Here is a 22028-nt window from a genome sequence, read left to right on the forward strand (position 1 = left end):
TTCTGGCCATAAATATTTTTGTTGGTGTGTGATACAAAAGAACCTAATTTAGACCAAAAAACATTGGACAGGGCTTGTTCTTCATTGAAAAGTTTTCTAAGTCATAGAAGCACATGAACAAAACATTGCTGGGAGGATGAGTGTATCTCAGTGTAGAAGGAAGAAACAACTCAGGAAAAACCACGGTCCATGTTCAGTCTGCTGCCTGTACTAATGAGGTCAAGAATTAAAACTTTTGCTTTTGGGCTACTATGTGAAATTATCAAAGCCAGTACATATGTAATTACCAAAGCTGAAAACTTCATAACCCTTGCATTTTTTATAATTCATCTTATTCTAACCTTGCCAACAGTTCACAATATTGCCTAAGTTCACCTGCCACATCAAAACAGAAGAGCCCTCTGCATTGTGGTTTGGAAGCATGAAACCAGACATAGAGAATTAAGACCTTGCCACATCTCATTGTTGACCATTTTCCCAGAAACACACAAAAATGCAGATGTTACAAAACCAAATTCATTTAGACTCTGACACTCTGAGACTGGTTTCTAGTCCACAATATTGAATTTAGTTGAACTCCCTAGAGTGCAGCATGCTTGACTTCCTGGTGCAAATAAGTGTTCATCCAAGGTTAAAATATAGCCATCTTTAACAGAAATGTCCTGAATATAATAGAGCACCAGTGAAAATGAAGTCTGCCTCATCTTGTGGAACTTAGTAGCTTGTAGTTACTTTCCTTTATTTTCTAAAGTTTCTGACAAGTCGCTCTTTCAAATGTAGGTTTGGAACCCATGCTAATATAAGGTTCTTGTTGGTTCAAGTGTTTGGAGGACAGTGCTTGTCTCTGCTGGCCATCAGCTAAAACTGTGATCATCAGGTTTGCACAACTGCCAGTTCTAGGGTAGTCAAAAAAACTCTCAGATATCCCCAGAACTAGACACCAACATATTGATGTTAGTTCTTCTACTAACCCCTAGTGCATATCAGAGAAAAAAAGTTCTTTATGTTACAGAAGGGCTTAGAACAACTGACAGCAAGCCTGGCTAGCTGGGAATATGACAACTGAAAACACCAATGCCTGTTCTTAATATTTCGTCAGGTGAAACATTGGTTGTTAAATTGAGGACAGGTGACAGACTCTAGAATTTAAACATACCTTACAGCAACATGACAGCAAGTGTAATGGGAGCTGAGTAGCAGCTATCTGTCTCAGCCACCACTCCAACTGGTGTTCAGGAGGAGATTTATTTCCCCAGTATAACTCCACATTGACTGAGTTTTCTAAATCCTCCCAGCACTAACACCAAATTTGGTATGAAATACTTTGCTAATAAGCTATCAGCATTTCTTAGCACAGCACCCAAGAGATAGTATGTATTAAAAGCTCATCCTCTTCTTCCAGGTTACAACTAATTTTCAGATTTGGCATCACCATTTTTACCTCTGATGTCTTCTAGCTGGTTTTGTGTTAAAACATAGTTTGCTTCCAAGGAAATTTGCTTCAACATCTTTGTCCAAATCCTCTAATGTAATTATATAAAATAATAGTATTTAGCATTCACTTTTTAGGCATGAACAGTTGGGGGATTTTTTCTCTTCAGCATAAGATAAGAAATGAATGAGTGTGTTATGGCTCTTTTTCTCAATGACATAATTCAGCACTTCATTTTATTATGTGCTATTTTTATATCTTTCTAAGGACTTTAAAAAAAAAATTACTAAATTACAGACAACTTAAATCACAACTTCCAGCTTGCATTTTATGAAAGAGAAAGGCAATTGATTAGTTCATGACTGCAAAAGTTAATTTAGTTTAAGAGCTATGAAACTTACTTACTTCAGATTCTCTTACCAGTATTTATTTCCCTTTTATCAACTGCCATTAGGGCTACAACACTGCAAAAAGCATAATGAGAAAGATGGAAAAAAAGAAAACATCACTCTTTACAAGGTAACATAGACAAAGCTTATACAAAGCACTCTAATGATCCATGAGCTTGGTGCCTAGCCAATTTTAACTTTATTCCTGAAAACTGGATTATTGTCTAAGATTTTGGTTTCATTCAAAACCAAAACTTAGGTATAAATTCCAACTCAGTTCAAGAATTCTTGGATCTATGCTTAGCCTGGGACTATAATATCAGTGAAAGGTATGTTAATTTAGGAGACCTAAAAGGAAAAGAAAAATCTAGGATACCCTAGGTAAAAATTGCATGGCACTGGAAGAAAGAAGGGGAGTGAAAAGCATGCTTAAGTAATGTTTAGACCACTAATTTCATTTTGCAGTAGGACTAATACAGCTTACAGTGATGAAGGTACAATTGCCAAATTCAAGCAAGTAAGTGATAGATTCATAGGTTCTCTTTATCCCTACTGCAGGCAAACAGTTATCCAAAGAGGATATCAAGTGGCTGCTGGAAGCCTGGAAGGTGTTTTCTAGGGCTGTTTATATTGGACTGCGCAGCGATGAAAACTATTTCTGTGTTAGTTTTGTAGGGGAAGCTATCCTGCTAAAGCCAAAATTAGAGATCTTGCATACTTTGGGAAAAAAAAAAAAAAGATAAAGGTTAAGGCAGAGTCCTCTGCCCTGACAATCCTGCTGCTGTGTGAATTAACACATCAAGTAACCTCTTACAAAATGCAAATAGTTTTGGTGAGAGGAAAAATATTTTACAGCCTTGAGGAGTGTACAATTCACCTCTTTGCTCACATTATTTTGAAGTGGTAAATTTCTGAAAATCCAAACCTTTTTACCCATTATGTATAGATTTAAGAGGGCACAGGATGATGACTGTAGTTCTCCTGGACAGGACAAGAAACTCCCCTCAGTTGTATTGCTTGCTCCTTGCTAGCTCTGATCTTACTCTAGAAGTGAACGGGTATTGCCCCCTGGCTTCATTGCTTGTTTCTTGGTTTTCTTGTCTTATGAGAGTAATGAGGTATTAGGACCCAGAAAAGGAAGAGGACACCTACTGCTAGCTGTCGCAGAGGGCCTTAGGGATCAGTGGAGCTGTGAGCACTAATGGAGTCTGATTGCCTACAGGTGAGCTCCAAGTCCTGTCAGCTCTGAGAATTTCTTCTGGGTGAGACTCCCGATATTTAGTAAGGAAACAACAACAACAAAAAATTGTAGTAGTTATCCGAATACAAACTTCTGAGACACGCTTTTTAATGAAGCTTACAGTAATTAGTGTAGATGTTTTCATCTGTGGTAAATTTGATTGGCATATTTCAAAGACTTGGATGGTGAATAGGGCCACAATAAACTGAAGACAGTGTAATCAACTGTGGCTTAGTCTCTCAGGGAATTAAACAGGACACACTTTCAGGAGGTGAGGAAATAAATTATCACTGTTGAGTTGGACAGTCTTGGTAGGCTTGAGTTGATAGAATGACAAAAAGCACAGGGTGATAGTTTGTGACTTGTCATGTTGGCAATCTTTTGGTTTCATCTACCTACCTTTATCTGATTTCCAGAACTTCAGAAAGACTCCTGAAAATGAGGAAACACAAAAAAAGAGCTCTCCCTCCCAGAAGAACTTTGAAACACAAAATATTTTCATAAAAGAAGCCAAAACCTGTCTGGTTTTGCCAAAGTTATCTGGTTATCTGGTAAAATTATCTGGTGTCAGTCGATAACAGAAGGAGTTGAAAACTATTTGGCCTTGTAAAAGCATACATACCATCTGCCCAGTGCTTTAAACAACTGACCATGGCTGATATTCTGTAATACTGTCCTAAACCAGATTTTTTTCCCCCCACTGATTCAGTTTTGATGTAATTGATATTTTATAATTTTTTTCCTATACTGAATAGGTTGGATGGAAATATATCTCATCTTGCTGTTAGAAGTACTGTCTTTTCCTTAGTAGATCAGTATATCCAGAGGAGCAGAGTGTATGTATGTATATAATCTAAGAGAAGCAAATTATGCTCCTTAGTTCAACACCATAGTTCAAAATAAAGTTAATTGATACAGATTATAATTAAAATATTTTCAGGCTAGATGTTTTTTCCAAGAAAATTTTGAACTACTCTAAATTCCAGTTGTCCTCATTTAGCCAAAGTAATAAATAACACTTTACACAGATTTTCATGCCTATATTTATGACAGAGACAAAAGGTGTTTGTTTGAAAATAACGTTGTTTTCAAGATAATTTTCAACCTGTTTCTGAAGTTCTATGGCTTTGCATTCTCAGATCTCTCAGCCAAATGGACTGAACTAGATAAATGACTTGACTTCCATGTACCATTATTTCTGTTGACCTAATTTAGTCACTTCATACTGTTGATCAGCAGTAAGCTCTGGGAAGCAATATTTTATTTTGCCCATTACATCCTATATCAAGCAGCAGACTTCTAATAAGCAAGAATAATAGTATAAAAGGTATAAAAGACCATCTGAGGTCTTGTTAGAAGCTCAGGGAAATTTCACTATGATATGCCACAACACATCTCCATCCTACAAAGAATTATGGGTTCCCTTCAAAAACCGTCATTATAAACTAAGATGGAGGTCCATGATATTTTCTGTCAGAATGGTGCAGCTAAGCCCAAAGAAAGCCTGGTAATGGTTTTAAAGATATGGCTGTGCTCATGAGTAAGTGATCAGATAATCAAGAAAGCCCTACAGAAAGTAAGCATGAGGAGGGAATGAAGATGTAAATGTGCTATGGAAGAAAAGCAGGGGCTGAATATATTTTTCCTCTACATTTTCACTGGAAGTATAATAAACAACTGTACTGGAGCTAAGCTAATGCTAAAGATACAATTCAAAGCACAACAAAGACAGCAGGAACCTTGCCATCACCTTAAGAGGAAAGGAAACCTACTTAAGTAATACACAAACCAGTTTGAATTTTCCCTGATGCTTACATTTCATCACTATTTTTCTGCCTAAAATGTTTGAAGTTTTAAAACTTTTCCAATTCCCTCTTGGCAAACACTTTGTCATGTTCTGTGTGGTTGGCTCCAACCAAAGTTTACAACTTTAATGTCCATGAAAAGACTGTTCTCATGGTATTTCCTCCCAAGCCAAAAAACACATATTACTGAAAATCTTGCAAGAAACCCAAATCTTTCAGGATTCCTAACCTAATTAGACTTGGATAAAGTCAACAGACCAACTTCTAATGGTCTTCACTCCCACAGTTTGTCAGCATCCTACAGCTACCCCAACCCAACAGCTGGGATTTATTTTCTTCACTGTTTTTGCTAAGCAGAGAATTTATTGAGTTTTTTTAATATCCAACTGCAACCATGGCTGCAGACATTTTTGTGTTCTCTGCCATGTCATTATCCCAAGTTTATGGCTATGAGCTGAGATTATGTGCTTAGAGGCATGGGCTATCATGGTTAGGCCACATTAATGATTTTTTTATCCTTAGATAAACTAGCAGCAAGTTAGTGCTATGAAGAAAATTCTCCAGATTGCAAGAAACAATTCAATTTTTATTTTTAAAACTAATCTTCTGTGTCTCCATAGAAGAATCAGTTTTTAGCTAGTTGTCTTTTAGGTGGATGCTAGAGGTAAGTAAATTTGTGGGACACAAACCAGTAGACCAAACCATGGTTCTCTACACTCGCATCCTGCTAGAAAAGCCCAACCACATCTCCTTAGGGCTACTCTGAAAATGTATTATAATATTTATTCTTGTAGCAGAAGTCCTTGGAAAACATTGCTAAAGGTCAGCCTGAGGCTGCTCTTCTCCCTGAGCTGTTTCACAGTTTGGTGAAAAAGTTCCCTTGGCAGCATGATTAGTAGATACAGCTGAAATAATCATCTGCAGGAAAACCGTTCAAGTTGACACAAACTTTCTAAACATGCATTGACTGTCAGATTTTTATTTCTCACTTGATGTAAAGAGCAGTCATAGCACCCAAATATGAAATCTTTCATTGTCAAACATGCCTTTGACCTTTTGAAAAATATCAGACAACACACCTGGCTTTTGAAACTCTGAAAGCAGCAGAAAATTTTTAATTATTAATGTCTCTCCCTTATCCTTGCCTAAAAACTCAATAGGAACAATTTATTCTGTTAAGAAGCCACACCTGAGAATTTTAATGCTGAGTTTCAAGAGACAGGAAAAATGGGACAATGCATATGCACACACCAACACCTGAGCTATTTGCTTGGCCCAGTGACAGTAGGAAATTTCAAGTCTGGGTTGAACAGAGACAGCTTAATCAGACATGATTTTGTTGTGCCAGGATGTCATATACAATCTTTGGACATTATTGTTGCATGTGCACAAATTTACTGGGAAAATCCCATAGGATAAATAACTAAAAATGAAACAATCTTCAGATGAGTTTTTTTATGAAAGAACACAACACAGTGCTTTTAAAAAGTAGGAAATTTTCTGTTTAGCAAAAAGGTCTTAGTGCTGTGAGGCTCACTTTTACGTCTTACTGCTATTTTACATAGCTGAGGGGCTGTTCTATAGAAACACAGAGATGTTTAATCTCAAAACATGATCCAAGAACTCCAGGCAGCCGAGAAAGTGGGGCTGCTCCACAAGAGAGGAGAAGCTGGGGTTCTGCTTGGTGCCTTTCTCACAGAGTCTGAACACATCAGGCTGAAGCAAAGCAACTGATGAGCCAACTCAGGGTCCATCCAGGAGGGGCATTCTGGACCAAAAAGGGACAGAGCCAGGGGTGGACATGAGGCAGCAGCATAGGTCGTCCATCCATGAAGCAGGGCTGGAGACTCCTCTGGCATAGCTCAAACAAGGTCTGTGTGCCTCAGGAAGGGTTAAGATGAGGTCCTGAGCAATGGGTAGTGTGGCTGTAACCACACAAGAGGCTGGGCAGGGATGCTCAGGACTTGTAGTGCCTTTCAGGCCAAAGCACTGGCCTGATTCTGCCTAAGGACACCTTTTACATGTCTGAGGGTTTGAGACCTAGTAACCAAAGGGTAAAACATTTTCACCCCTTTCATTTAAGGCTTTGGAACCTGTTTTTATACATTAGTCTTGATGAATGAATATATACTAGAAGGCTGGCTTTCCTGATGTAACCTTAAAGCTGTTCAGTTTTGGGCTGTATATATCCAAACACTTCCCAACATTTCCTAGTGCAAATTTCAGGTTAACAATCAGTTCAGGGTCATTGGCTATTCCTTGCCCAGCCCAATTACCCAAAGGAACTGGTGGACAAACACTAGGATTTATTCAGCACAAAATGCTACTGAAAAATAAATTACTTTCTACCCCTTGCCCAGAGCTACAGTAGGTACTCAAAACATTCAATTTATGACCTGCTTGAACTCTCCATTTTCCACGTACTGGAATGAGGTCAAATTCTGCCTCAAACATGATTTACTGCTTTGATAACAAGAGCTTGTCTACATTTCTCCTATGACTTTCTTCTCACACGAGCATGACTATGCAATAGTCCTTGGCTCGTTTAGCTCTGTTCATACCTGTTAAACTTGTATTGTTCTCTTGGAGGAATGGTATGGCTGGAGCACACATTCCCAAGTGTTAGAAAAGGTATCAGACATTGTGGTATGACCTCACTTCCACCCAGATCAGCAGATGAAAATCAGATGTCTCCCATTCCACTGAAGAAAACCAGGTAACAAGGAAAATACAGTGTGGAAATGTCCAGTGAAACTCACTTTTTTTACTCTTCTTTCTAACTATTAAGTGTGGTCTGGAAAACAGAGTTCTTATGCAGCTCCCTGATATTTAAGTCCAACACCTGAACCACCCTGAACGTGATATTTTACAATATTTTACTACTTTTTTTTTTTTAAATTTGAGTTTGATTTCAACAACACCTTTGCACTCCATGTAAATAGGTCCATCAGCCTTTAGCTGTGTGCAGGTGCTGCACACAGCACTCCAGTGTGTAACATCTCATCTCCCAGGGATGTACAAAGGGAGGCAGCCCTGCCCCCCCTGAGGCTCAGTAAGGAGCCATCCTGTCAAGCAGAAGTTACTCTACCTTTGAACTTCTGTTGCTTGGCAACTTTTTCCTGACAGTTGCATCCTCAGAGACCTTGGAAGTCTCCAGATCACACATTTTCAGACTAAACAGTTTATCCATTCTTTAATCTCCATTATTGCATTTCTGGTTAGTAACTATTTTCACAGTCTGTATTAAGATAAATCCTACCTACTCTGATGTCATAGAATCACAGAATATTTTGAGTTGGAGGGGACCCGTAAGGATCATCAAGTCCAACCCTCAAGTGAATAGGGATTGAACCCAGAGCCTTTGCATTATTAGCTCAATTCTCTAAAGAGCTGAGTTACCTGAGGGTCTTTTGTAAAGCCTGCTCACCTGCCTTATTGACAGTCTTGTTTGTCAAGAAAAACATGATACATTCCTTGTGCTGTTGGGTGACAGATAAATGGTAAAAATAAACTAAAATTGCTGTGTTTGGTGAGGTAAGGATTGCTTGAAGAACTTGTGCCATAGGAACTGTTGTTGCCTTCTACTCTCCTGTGCCCTCTCATTCTCTGCAGCACCACAGGAGAAAGGCTACAGAACAGCACTGCAGGCTTCCCTGCAGCAGCTAAACTAACAGAGAAAGGATGAGAAATCTCTCCTGACCTGAAAGCAGCAAGGCAGATAGGGAACTTGCTCACAAAACGAGAAGAAATCCATTACTCCATCTCACTTTCCTCATTTTGGTGCACCCAAAATCAGTTTTCTTTTCTACAACGTCATGCAGAGTCTTTACACCTGGAACAACAGGATCATCTGTATGCGGCAAGTGACGCTGTGCTCCTGGGATTTTCTCTGCTTTACTACTTTATTTCATTCTCTAGGAAAATATTCATCTCCTCTCTGTGTGGATGAGCAGTGATGAAAATGGGTGTTAGCTTCCATTACAGTGGCTAGGAACTCATTTCATGTGCTTGCTGGTGCAGTCAGACCAAAATATAAGTACATAGAAGCAAAGTAAGAAAATGTAAACCAGAGCCATCTATAGCTATTTTAGCATCTGTTCTGCTTCGCATGCAGGTATCCTGTCAAATTCAAAGTCAGTTTAATCACTTCCCCCATTATTTCAGAGGAATTCCTAATTTGTGATATTAGTACTTCCTGGGGTAGAAGAGAGACAAGACACTTCAGTTTATCATCACAGTGGTTCAGTGCATCTGCCTAATCTTGCTCTGAGCAGTGGATTTTTATCGTGGCGCTCGGGGATAACAATTTAGATAGATCTGGAAGTTGCAAGAATTCCTCCAAAAGAGAGGTTTCAGATTGAAGAAAACATTTTGTTTAACTTGAAAAGGGAATGTTTTAATTTTAAGAATTCCTGCATCATTTATGTTAGATATTTACACCTCTTGGGGCTCTTTTCCCTCAATTATTTGTGTGCTATAGCTTCAGGAAAGTGGATTACTGGTGACTAAGAGTACAGAAGCCACCGTAGGGAGAAAATTTCCTTCTATAACAGGGTAACCCACCTAGCTGATCAAGGGAAACCGCTAGATGCAATCTTTTGGATCTCAGCAAACCTTTTGATAGCACCTCTCTCAGTATCCTTCTGGACCAAATACCCAGCACCCAGCTCGATAAACACCACATCATGTGATGGGTGAGCAACAGGCTCATGGGACGGGTACAAAGGGTTATAGTGAATGGGGTGACATCAGCTGGCATCCGGTCTCACAGGGGATGTGGCAGAAAGTGGGGTTTCACGGGGCTCCATTCTTGGCTCAGTTCTCTTCAACATTTTCAACAACTCAGAAACAGGACTTGAAGGATCACTAAGTTTGCCAATGACACTAAACTGGGAGGAGCTATCAACTACCTCAGGGGCAGAGAGGCCCTGCAGAGAGACCTAGACAAATCAGAGGGCTGGCAACCACCAACAATATGAAATTAAAGAAGGAAAAATGATGGATTCTGCAACCAGGATGTGGCAAGCCTTGTTGTGTGTACAGACTGGGGGATGAGATGCTGGACAGCAGCACTGTGGAAAGGGTTCTGGGAGTCTGGTCTGTGGCAAGTTGAACACGAGCCAGCAGTGCCCTGGCAGCCAGGAGGAACAACCCTGTCCTGGGGGGCATCAGGCACAGCATGGCCAGCCAGGCAAGAGAGGGGATTGTCCTGATCTGATCTGAGCTGGGGCAGCCTGAATCTTGAGTCCTGTGTGCAGTTTTGAGTGCCACAATATTAAAAAAAACACATTAAGCTATTAGACAGCATCCAGAGGACAACGAGGATGGTGAAGGGCATTGAGGGGAAGCCACGTGAGCAGTGGCTGAGGTCACTTGGTCTGTTCAGCACAGGGAAGAGGAGACTAAGGGGAGGAGAGGTCATTTCAGTCTGCAACTTCCTCATGAGGGGAAGCAGAGGGGCAGGAACTGATCTCTGTGATGACCAATGACAGGACTCAGGGAAAAGCATGAAGCTGAGTCAGGGGAGGTTTAGGTTGGATATCAGGAAAAAACATTTTACCCAGAGGGTATTTGGCACTGGAACAAGCTCACGGGGGAAGTGTTCACAGCATCAAGCCTGTCTGAGTCCAGGATATGTTTGGACAATGCTTTCAGGCAGATACTGTGATTCTTGGTTTGACAACTTTTGACCCTTGCATGAGGTCAAGAGTTGGACTCAATGATCCTGAGGGTCCCTTCCAACTCAGCATATTCTGCAATTCTGTGATTCTATGCAGCACTATAAACTAAAAAGCAATTGAACAAAATTAGATGTTCTTTCCTTGCACCCCAGAGGAAAAAGGGACATTCCTTGTCCTGCACAGGAGTAAGAAAAACCAGACTTAATTTCCAGAGGTTTCTGCTGAGCACTCAGTTGCCAGCTCACAGCCAGCTGGCCCTTTGGGAAGGTATGTCAGACCTGGACATGAACATAGCCTTACTGAGCAAAGAGCCACAGTGAAAACCAGAAATATCCAAATACACTGCCTCTGGGCACCCCAGTAACCCTTCTTTTGAGTTTTTGTGAGGCTAACGCTCTTGATAAGCTGTATATTATATGCTGCTCTTCAGCCATGCTCAGTAGTAATTCTCCAACAATTCTCTTCCTGCAGGAGGAGTTTCTTGGCACTGCTTCTCCTGACCTCTGGGGTCTAAGAATGGAACAGGAAAATCCTCTGCAAAGGTGCCATGCCAGCCGTGACAGAACTGTTAGTGCTCAGCTGTGCCAAGTAGTGGAGGGGAGGGGGAATTACAACTTTGACTCTTCTGTACTTCTATAAACTGATCTAGACTCACTCACTCTGTAAATTTTAACCCTACAGGGAAAAGTAATTCATTCCCTGTTTCAAACATGAATAGCAGAGGGTCCAATTTTAAGGCTTTTCAGTTGTAGCACAAACATTTCTGCAAACTAGGTCTGGCTGACCAAGCCAAACCCATGTGTACACCAGCAGGGACTCGTGCCTATCCCAAATGCCTCTTTAGTCACTGCTTGTCCTGAGAGTATCCACTGAGCTTTCAGCCCCAGGCATGACAGCAAACTCTTACTTCTTTAAATACACAGTGAATACAGTTACAGTAGACAATTTGACGTAATTTTAATTAGTTTCTTGTAATTCTCACACACTGACTATCATGGACTTCCAACTTTAAAAAATGACAAGTTGAATATTAATTATTACATCCTCAGTGAGAAGGCATTATAAAATAGGTAGATGCTACAATATACTGGAGTAGAATTAAATAAAAAAAAAATTTTACATTTTGATCTTTATATAATTAATAATTGATTTTGGCCTTAACTTTTCGGGTATGTAATTACAGTCCTACTGGGAATACTTGCTAAGAAATGGTTCCCTATACATATATTATAAGAAAATATTATATAATGTGTCTTTTCTTTTTCACATATGTGAAAATACAAAGTTTGGAGGAAGTAGGGATCTATCACTGCTGCAGTACAGGAACATTTGTGATGGTACCTCCAGGAGCCAGGAACAGAATGTGCACCATGCTGGAAAGAGCACGCCAGTGCCATCAGTGTTAATGTCCATTTTTGCCATTCATAAAACAGGCATGGTACATAGCTAGTTTAGACAAAAAGGTAGAAACTTCCAAATCATATTTTTGTAACTTCACACATAATGTGATGTTAAGTCCACTGGCTATGCCAAATGTAAAAGTTAAAAAGCCATCATATGTTATATTTATTATTAAAGAAAGGCAATTAGGAGCTGGTTGCAGCAGTATACTGAGGTAGCAATCTGGCTGCTTCAGAAAATAAAGGAAGCTGCCTTCAGGGAAGGTAATGATGCAGTATCCTGTTGTTTCTAAACTAATTCACAAAGAAATACAGATTCTAATCAAAAAGGAAAGGATGGGGAACCTGGCGCCACTATAAACCTTCTGGACAAAGGTTTGCCTTATTGTTAAAACTCTATAATTTGTAAATATACCAGAAGTGTATGAAGAAAAAGACATGTTCTAAGAGGCAAAGACAGACCTCCTGTAAACCACATTTGTTTTCACTTCAATGTATCATCAGTTAATATTCCCAACTAAGAATAATTTTAGAAAGAAAAAAAAATATAATGTAAACACTAATGCCTCTTATATCATTAAAGTTCAGTTACTTGTTACAGCTTTCATCAAAGGGAAAGAGTTTGTCATTTTTTCAGTGCCTTTTTGTTCTCAAAACTTTCTATCATCTATCCTTCTCTGTTCACTCAGTTTTAATGAAATAATCCCCAAGAGGAACTGAAATACCTATCTGTAATCCACAGTATCAAGACATTTGCTAAAAAGGAATAAAACATATGTATAAAAGATTCTCTAATTCTTCTTAAGGCTTATAAACTTAGAACTTATTTGATTAAGATAGTCCATGCAAACTCTGTGCAACAGAAGTTTTCTATAAATTTCTCATTTAAAGACAAGTTCTAGGTACTTCTTCTCAGAGGATCCAAATCTGGGTGGAACCATCATGCAGCCGTGCAGTGGAAGTCAGTGGTGAAATGCAACTGCACTTGGAACTGAAAAACAGGAAAAATGAACCAGGGATTTGGGTTAGGATATCCAAGCTGCTCTCAAACTAATGTGTACCCTGACTTTAATTTCTGTAGTGAAAAATGACTGACAGTGTTGCCATCTTTAGAAAGTCAGCCTCCAAAGCCTCTGTCAAAGGATTGTTATAAAAAATTTCATTAGCCTAAAATCTCCCAAGTTTCTGCCTTAAAATGACTTCAGACTGTACAGTCTTGTCCTACCCACATGTGACAGCCCATATCAAATATTTTGCAAGGCTTTTGCACTTAGGGATGATTGGTAACAGTCCCTACTTCCAGCTAGGATCATGTACTTTGGTAATATATTTTCTTTTAACAGAAGCTGCTACTTGCTAACACACAAGTGCATCCTTGGGAAGAGAAGCACTCCCTGCTCTTTGGCATGGGACATCTCCTCACCATTCAACACATGCAGTTGGCAATGCTTGCTCCTGTCAGCACAGGCAGCTCTTGCCATCCAGTGTGGAAACTCTTCAAGGCCTGAGAATGATCAATTATTTTTTTTTTCCCCACTAAGTTTTAGTGCAAAGTGCAAACTTTACAGTTTGCTATAACCCTTGGAAAAGCAGACTGAACTGTTTACAAAATCAATTAAGCGCTGTGTTTGCACAGAGAAAAGAAGGAGCAGTGTTTGAAAAGGGCTTCTCTCTCTTGGCAACAGCAGCACGTGTCAGACACTGGCCAGAAAGGGAGATTTTAATTCTCTGTCTTAGCAAAGAGAAATGGAGGTGAGTCTAGGCTACAAAAGATAGATGTGAAGGCAGAGCAATGTGGCTGGCAGAGAAAAGCAGCAGGATGACAGAGTCTGGAGGAGGAAGGCTGTCTGTGGATGTTGGGCTCTTTTCCAGTTGGTTTTTGGTTTTTTTCCTACCGATTAGGTCCCTACAGAGCAGACAGGTACATTTGGGCTCCATTCCATGGTCTTCTGCTTTGAAAGAAAATTCTCACTAGTCTTCCTGGTCTGCAGCAGTGGGTGGTTGTGTGGTGCAAACCAGGGTGCAGGCTGATTGGAGCCACACAGCTTTTTTGGCACTGGCTTCTCCTCCTGCCAAGTTTCTGCAGTCCCACTATACCATGGGAACTGCCTGCATGTAGTCTTTGATTCTGCAGTACAAACAAAGCACTCTTTATTCACGTGGAGAAGGAAAGTGAGCTCATATGAGCCACTAGCTGGGAATGTTCATATGGTCTAATGCCTGTACAGCTCCTATCTCACACATCTGCTCCTCTGCACCCTGGATATAGGGAACACAGGGGCCAGGCTTCCAAGTGAGAAACACACCACAGCTGTGTTAACACGTACACCAGGATTCACATTTGAAGGCAGAGGAAATGGGCACTAAGTCTTGGTTTGGTAAAAGGAGAAATATGAGAGTTGATCTGCAGATTGATGTGGTTCTCCAGTGGATTTATCCTAACTCATACATTCAAGGTCAGAGGTAACAGATGATGCTGAATTTGGATTCTGAGCTCCCAACACCTGCAATTTTTGTACCTACTCAGTTTTAATTTTAATTCATCTCCATTTTATGTAATTTCCTGAAAATTACACCTTTGGTAATGCTGAAGAGGCAATATTATTTTAGCCGTTCTTTTCAGCCTATCAGAAAAGTTATGTTAAATTTAAATGTAGTGGCCTAAATTAAGGCTGAGCTTCAGCCACCAACCAGCTGAAAGCTTTTCTCACTGATATACTGAAGAAATAGTTTATTCTACCATGTGCATCCAAGGGCACAGCTAAAATGTCATCCATATATGGCAGAGTTCCCAAGATGCAACTTTTTATTGTTTTTTATAGTGTTGCCATGTAAATGCAGACACATCCTTACCAAAATGGGAAGAATTGTGGAGACAGTGTTGTCAGAACAAAGGAGACTAAGCAGACAAAACTTAAACAAATGCAGTCTTATTTCTAAAAATAATTTCTAAAGTGTGGTAGTATTGCCACTTTCAAATAAGAAAGAGAAAGCTCTATAGTGCAGTAAAAAGTATTTAGATCTTGTGGTATTACAGAAACGTTCAATAGCAATAGAATAGTACCTACCATTTCAATTTTTTGGTCCAGATATCCAGATGTGCTCTAAAAATAGTAATTAAACAACTGTCACCACTCCTGAGAGACATATGGAACACAGACCATTACAGGAAGAATTTCAATTTAAATAATTTCAACTGGGTGACCAGCCACAGAGACTCTCAGTTAGCTTCACAGCTGGCACAAATATCTCAAATGACACATCTTACACACCAGTTATATACCCTCTGCATTTCTTAATGTGCTGTAACTAAGCTTTCAGAACAGCTTCCTTCTCTTTTCTGTGCCTGAAAACCCCACTGTATCGTAGAGAACATAACATTTTTTCAAAGTTATAACCCTGGATTTGTGATTTGGAGTTAGAATATGACTTCAGTTTGATGTTTTCCTATGGATCAGAGGAGTTGAAAACTCAGCTGTAGAGTGATTGGCATGGCTGTGCTTCCAATTAATGGGAAAGGGAAGTATACTGAATGTATAAAATGCCCCAGGCTGTAGCCTTTCCTCTGAATCTAAACCCTGTTGCCGAGGTTCTGGCTGCAGTTGCCCACTTAATTTTTCTACCTGACATCCTTATTCATGTTCTCCTTGTCCAAACTGAACTGACCACCCACTGCTGTCATAAAAAGCAGCATGACAAGGGGACACCTCAGCAACATTAGATCCTGTTTCTGTTCTCTTTTTCTGTTGTGTCTCTGAGTACCCTGGCAGAATCCACTGCTTCCTCATGCATTTTGTGCAGCATTGGGCACTGTTGGAGGTCCCAGCTAAGCACCTCCTGTGGCTACTTTGCATTTTTGATTCTTTAATCCTTCACCCTATTCTTTTAAGACTTATCTTCTGTAGCTTCACTTGGGTTTTTCTTCAGCTTGCTGCCTCTACCTCTCCCTTTTGGTGTTTCTCTACACTCCCTTGTATTTGGGGGACACTTTTTACAGTGATTATGGGAAAAGCAATAACCCACAGAAGATGTAGGAGAAATACAAGTGGGGCCATTATGAAATAACACATCTTCTAAATTCTCTCCCAGCCACTACCATTTTGTGGCTGAGACTCACAGGGAAGGAAGACATGTCTTTTTACTTAATAGAATTTGATGGATTTTTTTTTTTTTTATTTGCTTGTTCAAAGAGATGCCTTATCAGAATTAATCAAACTGTGGCCAAAGACAAAGAGAAGGTTTTGAACATATGTAGTGTAAACCCTGTGTATATATCATCCAGTTCTCTTTGGCAGTAACTCCATAGATGCTTTCAGATTTTTCAGGAGGATTTTAAACCTGTTTTAGAAAATCACTGCTATTAAAGAATTATTTTTCTTCTTGTTTCTGACATTTTCACTGAAATTTGCAAGATGAATATGCACAGCTTTGTTTCAGTAAGGAACTTAAGAAGCCAGTGGGTAATTTAGATTGCCTGGAAATTTTTTTTACATTTGGCAGTTTGTCCCTAACCTTATTAATTCCCAGAACAACCATGACAGATATTCATTGTTCCAGCATTCCAGAGGAACACAGTAAAGACCTTACCAATATTAAAGCTTCCACTGCCCACTGTAATCCCTACTGAAAGGTGAAAGTTAGTTATGCATTAGCTACACACCACAGTTTATGTAGTTACACCCCATTGATCAACTGCCCCTGCAGCACTGAAGTCACCTGAAATTAATTTCTTGCAGCAATATTCTGATTAATGCAAATTTCAAAATGTATGGCTCTCTTTTCAGATTGTAATCACGCTTACGGGTTTGCAGTGAGTCTGAGATAACATGAAGTGTCATTTTATACTGTGGTATTTCCAGTTGTCAGTGACAACAATTAATGCTCTAATTGAAATATTTAAGTAATAAGGAGAATTTCCAAATCACTGTGCTTATGAAAAGTGTAGACACACAATAATTCTGTCTTCAAAAACAGGGTGACCGGGAAAGACCTTATAGTCTTTGGTCAGCATTTTTGCTAATGCTCACAAAGCCCAGTTCACAGGGTACTGAAGCATCTGAAATACCACCTGATCAGAAGTGGTAGGGCCTTATGACCTCTGAAAATACATCCTCAATGCTTTGTTTTCTAATATTAAACTTGTAATATGAGATAAAACATATCTGCTTTATCACTCAGTTACTAGTTTCTGGTGTCTTTCATCCCCTCTTGGGGCATCACAGGATACCCATGTGGCTCAAGCATAAATGATTTTTTTTTCTCACAGTGAGAAAGTGAGGTAAAATAGGAGTTATCATCTCCAGCTGAAGAAAATACTGATCTGGAGGAATATACATATCTACATTACATATGTGTCTGTAATCATTGCTATAGACAAAGACAGGCTCCCTTGAACCTGAGCTTGGGCTCTGAGGGTCTTTTATCCCCTTTCTATCAGCTTTTTCTTAATTCTTCCTTTCTGCTTAACTACTGCTCTGAATTAATGCAGCACAATGCAGAAGACTTTCCATGCTACATCCTGATACAATCTGTAGAGTATTTCAACAAGAAACCTATAAATATCTTTGTGTTTGGGCTAGCATGCAGATTCTTCCTAACAGGTTAAAATTATCTGGATAAACTTCCTTGATGCTTTCACAAAAATAAATTCCAGGGGAGGTTCAGGAAACTTGATCAGTGAGTTGGCTGTTGCTGCAGAGCTACTTTATATAACAAACGTGTGGACAAATGACACACTTCAGAGGATCAATGTTTTTGTAAAGGAAGTCACGTCTCAGAAATCTCTTGTAACTTTTGAAGGTGCAGTCTGATGTAGTCTTCCTGGATTTCCAGAAAGCTCTTAAGGAAAGGAGGCGGCCTTTGCATACTAGGGAAGAGAACCCCATAGATAACTAAATAGTTAATATACAAGGATAGGAGAAAAAGGTTGGTTTTAGTTATGGAGAGGTACATGAGTAGAATATTATGGTGAAATGTGTGGTAAGGCTGATGTGATGAGATGGGCTGTTCAGCACAGTCATAAAGAAATTGGAAGGGCACAAACACCAAGGTGAGAAAATCCTCCAATTATGTCAGTTTCTAGAAGATAGGAAGAATGAATTGCATGTAGCAATTGGATTGAGTGACTGAAATTTCAAAGGAAGGTTGAAATTCAATTTTAGCTCAGTATTAGGTGTTGTTCTTGAAAATACACACTCCCAATTTAAATATTAGCTGATGGATTCTGAACAAACTACTATAACTCACAAGTAAGAATTTACTCATTAATGTGTGGATACATCAGTAGCTTTCAGAAAGCAAGGATGGTGTTGAAAGTTAAAAGCAGAGATGCAGAAGACATTACATAAGTGTGTCCCTGAATACTTCCATGGCACGCCCCCACTATGGATGTGGTGTGCAGCTCTGCATCTTCAACTCAATAAGGATGAAACAAAATTAGAAGAGGTCTGGTGAAAGCTATCAAGGTGTGGAAGATCTACCCTACTAAGACTCTTCGGTTTGGGAAAGGGATAACTGGAGAGAGACTGAGTCCTGAAAATCTAACGCCCTGGAGATGGTGATGTTGTATTGGTTTGACTGTCCTCCCAAGAGAAGAATTGGTCAGCATGCCAGATTAGAAAGTAGGGAGGGCTTCAAATAAAAGGAAAAGGAAGTGTCTTCTCATCCAATGTAAAGCTATATGGCTGCAAGAAGTCACTTGCCAAGGAGAGGTGTGGACACTGCAGGTGTACACACATTCAAAAAGCATCCAAGCATTCCTGGAAGAGTATCCATCGAAGGTCATCGCATACAAAGCCTGCAACATCTGCCTCTGGAAGCCGATAAACTGCAAATTGTTAAAGGATGGAAAAGTATTCTGGAAATGTATCACAACACGAGTGCACTGCTGCACTCTCTCCCAGATATTAGCTGTTAGCCTCGCCATACCACTGGTATAACCATGAAGAACTGTTACAGAGGCCAGGCCCCTTACAAGTGTTTGTTTAAGGATATCACAGAAGTTTATCCCTCTGATTCCTTTGTTTCAGTTTTGTATCACAATGTAAAGCAGTACACAAATCAAAAAGAAAGCTATTGCTTTATGCTTTTAGCATAAAATAAATAATCTGAAAACCTTCACTTTCCTCAGTATATATGAAATGTCAAAATCTTTGTTGCTTTGCAGCTGTAGTCACTCATTAGCCACATGTTGACTTTCTCCAGCAGGCAATTCAGCACTGTTTGTGTGTGCAGCACACAAACTATGCACAGCAGGTCGTGTTCGGCTCTTTCCTAATATGTTTGGATGAGATGCTTCTAATTAGTTATCCTTGCAAACAGAGTAAGAAAATGTGATAAATATGGTCATGTGGGCTGACTACCTCATAGCCCAATTAAGTCATTGCTCTGTGGGGTCTGGCTGGAAGTTGCTGCCCTGTGTGAAATAGAAATAGTTTATATATACTTTTTTAAGGGCAGTCCATTGTGGCTTTTGCAAAGAAATATAATGATATATAGATAGATAGATAAATAGATAGATAGATAGATAGATAGATAGATAGATAGATAGATAGATAGATAGATAGATATTTGTGCAGACTGCTGTGCTGTGTATTCTGTGTATACAGTTAACCTTTAATGGCTGCATAAAATATTTGGTACCACTAATTAATGTCAGAGCTGCAGCTGGATGTATTTAAGAGTGTTCTAAAGATCATAATAAGAGCTGAAGGTCTGAGCTTTTGAGTATCAACAACCTCACCTAAAGGGTTCAGCCAATAATCTATCAATCTGAAACATCAACAGTGGGCTTATTTAAATAAGATAGCAGCTCATTTGAAGCTTTTCAGTCCGTAATTAAGACAGATGCAGGTGAACAGAGAACAAATATCTGAACTTCATCTAATGCAAGCCTCAATGTCACGTGTCAGGTACCTGTGATCTGCTCTAGTGTTAGTCCTGCAGAGGCTGTGCTGTAGCTCCAGTTGAACTTGCACCTGCTTGGAACTGTGCTAAGCTCTGCTGGTGTCACAGAGAGACACCCTTTGGAACCTTGGGGGGTTGTGCTGGGGCACTTGTGCCAGATGGTGGCTATGTATAGCATGGAGAAAGTTGACATGGAATCTGGCTTGAGCTACTAAAACCCTAAATATGCCTCACTTTAAAATAAACATCTGATATGAATAACATCTAAATTGAGGGTCTTATCCAAACACAGTATCAAATGGTGGTCTAATCCTATGGCTATTCTCAATTACTGAAAAGTCAGGATACATCCTTTTCTGGGGTGCTATATCGGAAAGTCTAGGATTCCTTTTGTAACCCTTGAGACTAGATAGCTCCAGGCAAAGAAGCTTTAAAATAGCAACTTCAAAATTGAAAAAAGCATAGCTAGCTAGCTTTACTTGACTCTATATAAGCAGTGATGACCTAGCTTGTGGCTTGGCATAATTTTAGAGAACATGGCAGACAATAGAGGAAACTCTGCCAACACTAATATCATATTTCTAAGAACTGTCTAAGCATTATTAGTTCAAGTTAATTGTACGGGGTAAATGAAATTTTACCTAATAAGTACCATTTCTGGAAAAGAAGCAGTGAATTAAAAATGGTAGAAGACATGTGGAATTTTAAAAAGTTCTTGCTGCTAAATTCTCCCTCTCCCTTCAGCTGGACTTGATAGGATCTCCCCAGAGTAAAACAAAATAGATGTGGCTTGGTGGCAAAGGTACGACTCTCATTCATGTTTGCAGAAATTTCACTTCAGACTAAATGGGTGCAGGAGTTTCTAATTCCTTCAGTTAAGGTATATTAGATGCCACTCAAAATGCCTGTGTGAATAAATATCTTTGTTAACCAAGACCTGCTGTTGGGTCACTCGTATATGTCTCTCCTTAACTGGATTCACTTGAGCTGCACTGCATTTTGAAAGGCTTAGCTTGATTTCCCTTTGAATTCTAAGCTCTTTGTGGAAAAGTATCTTGGTGTGGCATGTTTGACTTCAGAGGCTTCATGGCACTCTGTGATGCAGTGGCTAAAGGTTTTAAGATTATATCTTAACAATCAGACAAAATTGATGCCTTTATCCTCATGAACCTGAAGAAAAATTTTGTGCTACTAACTGGGGGAATGACAAGATTTAACAGAATTGAAGGAAAAAAACAAACCAAAATGAAAACATACTGCAAATGCCATTTGAAAGTAGGGAATTAAGTGCATGCTTGTTCTCAAAAGTGTGAAACCAGACAGTTCATGCAGTGTGAGCTCTGTTCCTCTAGTTTATGAATTCTCTTGCACAAGCAGCTATTTAAAATACACAAGGCAGAGGAATACTCAGATGAAAATTTGAAACTGAGGAACTTAACTGATCTTTAAATATTCTTCCTTTGTGGAGATTTAGTGCAATGCATGGACTTTTCATTATAAATCTGAGAAGACAAATTTTGCTTCCTTGTCTGTAGCTAATGGCTTCCTGCCAGCACTCATGGTATTTCTGACATATTTAAAATACCAATTATTTGAAGTAATGGTGACCCTCTGCCCTTCTAAAACTTTTAGCTTAGCACATAGGGAGTGGAGTTGAAAAGCAGATGGTGAAGCTAGGAAACTGAATGCTGCTACTTGCCTGACTATACTGTCCTCTAACTCTAGAATTATGAATTTTGTGTGGGTTAATTTATTTTGTGCTTCTCTTTTTTTTTTTTTTTTTCTTTTCCTTCTATGGAATTCATCTGCAGTCTGTATTTTTTGCTTAAAGGAGAAACCTACAGAGCTGTAAATCAACATAGCCCTGTTTTCTGTTTTCTTAAAATATAAACAATATACAGCATGCTCCAGTTCCTGCTAGAAGACTCTTAAACTAACAAGACATTTGAGTCAATCATTGTAATAGCTTAAGGGAAGTGCATGGCCTGCACAGTCCTTCCGCTTTCCTGCAGAGTCATTTGTCTTTTAAAAATGAGATTTTGGCACCCACAACACTTCTAGACAAGTAAACTTATTTTCTAAGAAAACACTTATTCAGTATAAATTATCCTTTAATTTGATGGCCTTCAAAATTATATACCCACTTGCAGTAAAGTTTACATTATTTTTTTCTTTA

General features: G+C 39.3%; 1 long non-coding RNA gene across 1 annotated transcript in view; it reads right to left on the minus strand.

Annotated features, from left to right (window-relative positions):
• Positions 1-19929, minus strand: part of LOC111925620 (uncharacterized) — a 31871-nt gene extending 11942 nt beyond the window's left edge. Inside the window, exons 1-3 of the long non-coding RNA XR_015289432.1 lie at positions 19862-19929; positions 15016-15084; positions 12854-12938 (exon numbers count right to left, since the gene is read on the minus strand). This is a non-coding gene — a long non-coding RNA (uncharacterized LOC111925620). The remainder of the gene's footprint in view (positions 1-12853; positions 12939-15015; positions 15085-19861) is intronic.
• Between the last annotated feature and the right edge of the window lie 2099 nt (positions 19930-22028).

This window comes from Cyanistes caeruleus, chromosome 1 (genome assembly GCF_971803275.1).
Source record: "Cyanistes caeruleus chromosome 1, bCyaCae1.hap1.1, whole genome shotgun sequence".
NCBI classification, from domain to species: Eukaryota; Metazoa; Chordata; class Aves; order Passeriformes; family Paridae; genus Cyanistes; species Cyanistes caeruleus.